Source organism: Camponotus vicinus, unplaced genomic scaffold, assembly GCF_025532165.1.
Source record: "Camponotus vicinus isolate PSW18456_S1 unplaced genomic scaffold, iyCamVici1.0 SCAF_8, whole genome shotgun sequence".
Taxonomy (NCBI): domain Eukaryota; kingdom Metazoa; phylum Arthropoda; class Insecta; order Hymenoptera; family Formicidae; genus Camponotus; species Camponotus vicinus.
In genome coordinates, this window is record NW_028141980.1 from 985,860 (window position 1) to 994,311 (window position 8,452).

Genomic DNA, 8,452 nt, shown 5'->3' on the forward strand with positions numbered 1-8,452 from the left:
AATGCAGCAAGCTTCGTTTGCTTTTTGCCGCCAATTTGTTGTCGGATTTTGTCAGCAAGCTTTGTTCGGTTTTTGCCGCCAATCTGCCAGCTTAATCAGGTAATAACAACTCTTGTAGCAAAATTGTAGCCTTTTTGCTGACAACAATTTTTAGCAAGCACTTGGCGAAATCTGTTCGAGCAGACTTGGCTAACTGGGTAAACATTTTAGTGTGTTCCTCACTTTCAGCGAGATCTTGACAACTCGGACAACGTCTTGATAAATTATATGACCCTTTCAGGAAATAAATTTAATTCTATTTATTGGTTATAAAATGTCCTAATCGCTAGTCTAATAATGAACGGATCAATTAAAATAAAGTATTCGACCAAACTAGCCAGAAATTTTTTGTTTATTAATACAACGTTTCGACCATATAGTTGTGGTCCTTATCAAGTATGTACGATCAGGAGACAGGCATAGACGATAATTCTGTGAACTGCACAAGTCACATTTGCAAAAAACGTTAACTAGATTTGAACTTTAGAGACAAATTGATGTGTCCATGTGGGACTTCGTCAAGAAACTGTTTTTATATACTTGATAAGGACCACAACCATATGGTCGAAACGTTGTATTAATAAACAAAAAATTTCTGGCTAGTTTGGTCGAATACTTTATTTTAATTGATCCGTTCTATTTATTGGTTTTTTAAATTTTAGTAGGCAAAACATATTAGTGCTAAATACATAATCGGTACTGAAATAAAAAATTTATAAGAAATAGAGTTCATCAGTTTGGTTTCTGAAAAAGCTCATATAATTTGTTAGGACGTTGTCCAAACTGAACAATGTTTAGAAACCGATTAGACAGGTTTTAGACAGATTATTTCAGCAATATTTTTGGCAACGTAGACAGTTTTTAGACAATATATAGACAAATATTACTAGACAAAGAAGTCTAAAAATGAGACTAGTGGACGTGTTCCGATGTCCAGAACGCATCTAAAACAAGTCTAAGATTATGTCTACTTTTTGTCTGTAGTCCGTCTAGTTGGCCCGCCAGGGATGGTATTAAATTAAATAGGAAAGAAGAGTTGGAGAACAGCTAACGAATTGTGAAACGTGTATACGAGCAAATTACGTGAGAATGCCATTTGGAGATCAAAGAAAAAGGGCAACACGACCATTGGAAATTATTCACACGGATGTTAGTGGACCAATCACTCCAGAAATGGGATAGAAACAGGTATTTTGTTACCTTTTTAGATGACTATACAAATTTTGTGTCAGTTTACCTTATGGAAGGAAAAGGAGAGGTTTTCGAAAAGCTAAAAGAATACATCATGCAAGCAGAAGTAAAATGGAATAAAAGGATAGCTGAAATACGTTGTGATAACGGTAAAGAATATTGCAGTAAAGAATTGAAAATTTGGTGTAAAAACAAAGGTGTATCAATAAATTATACTCCGCCTTACACTCCTCAATTAAATGGAAAAGCAGAACGATTAAATAAAATATTAATAGAAAGACTGTGCGATTTAAAACTTGCGTAAAACTTTTTTTTTTAATTATATACATTATATAAAAAGTGTTTTGAGAATTAAAAGAATCCTAATTCTCATTAAATATTTTAAAAATCAATTTTCTCTGAATAAATATAAAATGCGTTTTAATTTCTTAGGGAGAACTTATGTATAATATTTCTACTGTATAAAATTGATATTTCACGGCAAATATTATATCAAATTTACAAATTGCTCTTAAGTACTTGGCTAATAGTAATTATTGATTTCATATTTAGTTTTGATATTTTATTTTTTAATATTTTTTTATGAAAATTATTTGTTGAAGTTTTGTTTTTTAGGAAAATGATTTTTTCAGGGAAAATTACTGTAAAAAAATATTTTTAAGGAATTTTTTTATTAAAGATGCATACAAGGTAGAATATTTTTTATGTACTTGGCGTATTTTTTTACCTTTGTAAGGTTTTTTTTAGAGGGATTTCACACCTTTTTGTAAAATTTTATACTCTTTCTGCAAATTATTTTTTGGGGGAAAATATTTGCATATTATCTATAACTCTATAGTTATATAGTATATAATTATATATACAGGGTGTCCCGCAACGTGATGTCCACACTGAAACTGTGTATTCTTTGTGTCATTCTAAGTCAAAAAGTCTTAATACACATATGCCCTAAAGTCGCTTGTTTAAAAGTTATAGCGAAAAAATGCAAAAGTAGTTATTTCTCGCACTAATGCGAGAAAAGCACCTTTATGACTTACTTTATCGCACTAGTAGTGCGGAAATAACAGGCATTACAAAAAATATTGTATGTATGGCATGTGCGGAAGACACATATGTGAGACTACACCCTGTATATACAGGATGGGCCATTATAATGTCCCAAATATCTCCTTTTCTACGCCTTTTACAAAAAATGTTTTGTACAAAAGTTGTATGGTTTCAAGGGGAACATAAGATGGTGTCATTAATTTGACCTTGAATAGTTACTTGAAGGTCACGTGAAGGTCACCTTCAATTTTTTAAATGGAACCGCCTACTTTTTATTGCATATTCTTGCAGCTCATCTCGAGAGCTTTTCAAAACACTATAATTAAGTTAGTTTTCATTAAGTACTTTCCGAGTTATAAGGCTTGAAATCATTTCTTAATTTTACATAAACTATAAAATATCTTGTAAAATATTCATTTTTCGATTATCTTACCTTAATACTTTTATATAGAAAATAATGAAAGGAATCAATTGGTGTAAAGAAAACACATAGTTGTTTCGAAGAAAAAATATGTAATTTGCAATTAACAATTACATATTTTTTCTTAAAAGTAACTGTGTTTTCTTTACACCAATTGATTCCTCTCATTATTTTGTACATAAAAGTATTAAGGTAAGATAATCGAAAAATGAATATTTTACAAGATATTTTATAGTTTATGTAAAATTAAGAAATGATTTCAAGCCTCATAACTCGGAAAGTACTTAATGAAAACTAACTTAATTATAGTGTTTTGAAAAGCTCTCGAGATGAGCTGCAAGAATATGCAATAAAAAGTAGGCGGTTCCATTTAAAAAATTGAAGGTGACCTTCACGTGACCTTCAAGTAACTATTCAAGGTCAAATTATTGACACCATCATATGTCCCCCTTGAAATCATACAACTTTTGTACAAAACATTTTTTATAAAAGGCGTAGGAAAAGAGATATTTGGGACATTATAATGGCCCACCCTGTATATACAGGGTGTAGTCTCACATGTGTGTCTTCCGCACATGCCATACATACAATATTTTTTGTAATGCCTGTTATTTCCGCACTACTAGTGCGATAAAGTAAGTCATAAAGGTGCTTTTCTCGCATTAGTGCGAGAAATAACTACTTTTGCATTTTTTCGCTATAACTTTTAAACAACTTTAGGACATATGTGTATTAAGACTTTTTGACTTAGAATGACACAAAGAAGACACAGTTTCAGTGTGGACATCACGTTGCGGGACACCCTGTATATATATATATATATATATATATATATATATATATATATACATATGTGTGTGTGTGTATGTAGAAATTGACATATTTGACTGCGCAACCATAATTATAGTTACATAGACATTTATTACATTTGCCTGCATAGACAAATATAGTTACGCAGAAATATTTCCTACATGTATAATGATAATTATATATATATGTGTATGTGTGTGTGTGTGTATACAAATTTACATATTGGACTGCACAACCATAATTATAGTTACATAGATATTTATTACATTTGCCTGCGTAGACACAAATATAGTTACGCAGAAATATTCCCTACATATATATATATAATACATGTAGGAAATATTTCTGCGTAACTATATTTGTGTCTACGCAGGCAAATGTAATAAATATCTATGTAACTATAATTATGGTTGCGCAGTCAAATATGTAAATTTCTACACAGACACTATATGTGTGTGTGTGTTTGTGTGTGTGTGTATGCACACATACACACATATATATATATATATATAATTATCATTATACATGTAGGGAATATTTCTGCGTAACTATATTTGTCTATGCAGGCAAATGTAATAAATGTCTATGTAACTATAATTATGGTCGCGCAATCAAATATGTAAATTTCTACACACACACACACACACACACACACATATATATATAATTATAAATTACATAATTATATTCCACAAAATGATAACTGTTCTCTTTATTAAGATTAATATATAATATGTCAAAATATATTATGTCTAAACAGATAATGAAAAAAATTTTACAATATTTTTACTTTTTGATGAATTTTTCTCAATCCACTTGATTGTTGTTAAGTGTCACACACACAAGTCTGTGTTTTTATTATATAATAAATGTACTTGGCGTCCTGACGCTACCGCGTCGCTTGATAATAACCTTTAATATGTCACTTCTCTTCCTTGTTCCGCACTATAGTTTTATTTATTTACTTATTTATTTATTATTATATTTATTTTTATCATTTTTATTTATTTATTATTAATCTGTGTTTAATAACCTAACTGCTTAACGTGTCACTTCTCTTCCTTGTTATACACTATTCCGCACTATACATTAATAATTTCACACAACATATAACTTGTTAAAGCCTTTTTACATATCGTATAACCGTATACGCACGATGTGAACGCCGCTTGAGGGACAAACTCGCTTTGCTTGTGTGCGTGCGAGCATACGTACGTGAGACTGAAAATCCGAGAGAACGTAAAATGTCACAATTTTGATATACGATCATCATTTCTCGGGATTGACTGCACCGATTTTATTCAAACTGGTCGCAATCGAAAGCTTATATTCACATTACATAATAAAAGTGTCGTTATATTTTTGATTACGGTCTTAGTTTCTGAAATATCTTAATCGAAAGTTCACATGACGTGAAATTCCGCAAAAGGTACTTGGTAGCGCCGCGTCGAGAGCAGTGACTCTCAATGTTCGGATCCTGTTTTTATGTACTTGACGCTACCGCGTCGCTTGATTATAGCACGATGATTTGGGATTTTGGAGCTCACCGGCTCACTCGTGCGGTCAAACGATTATCACGTGTTTTGACATTGATTGTGAAATATACATATATTTCAATTTGTAAGATCTGCTGTGACGTCGCATAGTATAACTATAGTATATTTAATTGACTGTTGGAAGCAGAGCGCTTACTAGACCTCCGCGGGATGCAATTTACGCGTCACTATCTGTAATATAAATTGTTAACATCGCGCTGAAGAAGGATCAAAAGATGATCCGAAACGTTCGTTTTTTGTTATTATAATGTGTTTTTTAATAAACTAATATTGAAAAAAGAAAGAAGTGTTGTTGCTTCTCTGCGCTCCAACTACCGCGCGTTAGCTCTTATGCCATTTTCTTTTTAATTTAATATTTTGATTTCTGTAATAATTATTGTGTGCTCTTTTGCTGCGGTAAAACTTTCCAACAGTAATCCATCCCACTAGTTTCCTTTAATTTTTTTCTCAATATATATACGCATAATTATTTCTTCAAAAATCGTGACCGGATATATTCCGAATGAAAGGATTCAACGATAAGTAAATATTAAAGATCGTTTCTCGATAGAGAGCTAATAAAACCGATCGATAATTAATCCGTCTTCGTTAATAACTACCGTATCTAAACCGCGTATACTTAATTTTATTAGTGTCGCCTTGCAACTCGCGATCAAATATAAAGCGTTGGCGGGATCGACGGAACAAACGGTTGAGAGAAGGGCTGGCTCAATCTTTAGCAGAATCCATTAATGGCGATCCCGTAAATCATACAACTACCGATTTAGCCACTAATAACAAATTAAAACCAGACACTAGCACACACCAACCTAATCACCCTCCCTCAGTCTCTGTACCGAATTACTCCACTATCTCCTCCCCAGGGCATTCCTCGTCCTCCTCCTGTACACCTGCCCCGGCCCCCGTCCCGTCGCCTCCTCCGGACCCCCGATCGCCTGCCCTGACTCCTCCAGAAGCATCTCCTACCCTTTTTTTTTTTACATGGGGAAATGCATTTACGCATACTCCCGTCCTTAGGGAAAGGCGGGGATTATGCGGGACTCCGAGGGATAACCTCGACTACCCGCTAAAACCGCATGGTGGCCGCTATCGCGCGCGATTGGAGGGCCACGGGATCGCTTACGCACTCGGCCGCGACCTCCCTGTACGCAAGACCCCTCTTCAGTTAACAGAGAGGGGTCCCTACCAAATGTTGGGGTGTTGTACACCCCAACCCTCGACGAATATGACGACGAGACGCGGCCACGCAATCTCGTCGCCCCTCCAGGGAGGGACCTATAGGGGGGAACGTCTGCGCTCTCAACAGCACGTCTCTCAAGTCCCTAGTCGAGGGGGAGTGAGTCCCCTTCGACCCGCCACTGGAGGAGGTACGGGGAAAGTTAACCCCCGCAGGAGGCACTAAGGAAGCCGGTCATATGCCCTTCTCCTCGCACCTCCCCTCCTTTTGCGGATGGGAGCGGAGAACGGATCATCCTCTCGCCCCCGCTCCGCGGCCTCCTTCCGCGAGATGACATCCTCGCAGAAGGAGACCATGGCGCCCCAGACATCCTCGCTCCCGACCATGGCCTTAACCACAGCCAGGAGCGAGAGATCGTCCCCAATGATGTCTTTGAGGACACGGCGCTGCACATCCCAAGAAGGACATTCCTCCAGGATGTGCTGCGCTGTGTCCCTTACCTCCGCACAGTGGTGGCACTGTGTTGTCGGTTCACGCCTAGCCTTCTCATGCAGGTACTCACCGAAGCAGCCATGCCCGGTGAGTACCTGCACCAATCTAAATGAGAGTCCGCCATGCCGCCGATCCACCCAGTCTTCGAGGACCGGGCGGATGGTCCTGACAGCTCGGAGGCCGGCTCTTGGTATAGCCAGCCTCTCCTTCCACTTTGAAATAGCTAGCTACCGGGCCTGGTGCCTAGCAACTTCCACCGCTCGCGGTGTCGTGACAACACCCCACTGGCGGAGAGCGGTACGCCACTCGTATACGGAGGCGTACGTCTCCGCCAGCAGGTCCCACGGAATGGACCCCGACACCGCTAGTGCCGCCTCGCAGGAGATGGTCCTATACCCCCGTGTGATCCTGATGGCCAGCCTCCGCTGCAGTCCAAGCACCACGGCTGTACTGCGTCGGCTGGCCACCAAATCTTTGGACCACACAGGGGGCCCCATATAGGATCATAGATCCGACCACTTCCATATAGAGGCGGCGGACTCTGTCCTTTGGCCCCACAATGTTGGGCAGTATACTCCCAAAGAAGTTTATAACTGCCCCAATACGGGGGGCCATGCGGCGGAAGTGCTCTCTAAAGCACCAGTGGCAATCAAGGTACAGCCCCAAATATTTCATATAAGGCCGTACCTCGATGCGGACTCCCTCGATGATTATGTGGGGCTGAGGTGGCGGCTTCCGCCGAGGCCTTGTGAAATATATTGCCTCGGTCTTATGAAGCGCCACCATCAACTCCAATGCGCGAATACGGCCGACAACCAGTGCCACTCCTACTCGTGCGAGGCGGGTGGCCTCCTCCCAATTGTCCCCCCGGGCCATAACCAAAGTGTCGTCTGCTATGCAGACACTAAGGCCCGGGAGGAGGGCATCCCGCAACACCCAGTCGTAGCCGAGATTCCACAGGAGTGGTCCTAAGACCGACCCCTGCGGAACTCCGCACTGCGTCTCCTTCTTATGTGGTACTTTGTACCGCGCCCGATATGTCACGGACCTGTCCCGGAGGTAATCCCTGATTACCTCCTGCATATAAAGCGGCACCCGGTAATATCCGAGTGCACGCCTTATACTCTCCCATGGTAGGGTATTAAAGGCGTTGACGATATCAAGAGATACCGCCAACGCCATCCCACCTCGGGAGACAGCCTCATCCGAGAGGGCCCGTACGCGTAAAATCGCGTCCACGGTTGATCGGCCTTTTCGGAATCCGAACTGACAGTCGGCCAGATCGGGGCCCACTAGGGACAGGTGCCGTTTGAGGCGGGCAACGAGCAAACGCTCGAAGAGTTTGCCCGCCTCATCCAGCAGACATATCGGACGGTACGCGGAGGGAGACTCCGCGGGACGCCCCTCTTTTCAGAGGAGGACCAAACCCGCCTCCTTCCATTTGGGGGGGAATCGCCCCGACCGAAGACAGGTTGTAAAAAGCCGCCACAGTCGATTCCCGAGGACACCGAGGGCTAAGACCCAGGCACGGCCAGGGATCCCGTCCGGCCCCGGAGCGGTATTTTTCGCCCGGAGCCTCTTGATTGCCCTGGCCAGCTCCTCCTCAGTGACCCCCAGATCGGCGGTCCAATCTTGTACTTGAACCGCCTGTCTCGGAGGCTGACCCGTTCCTCCCCTATTGGGGAAAAGGGCAGAAACCACATCCTCCAAGATCTGGGG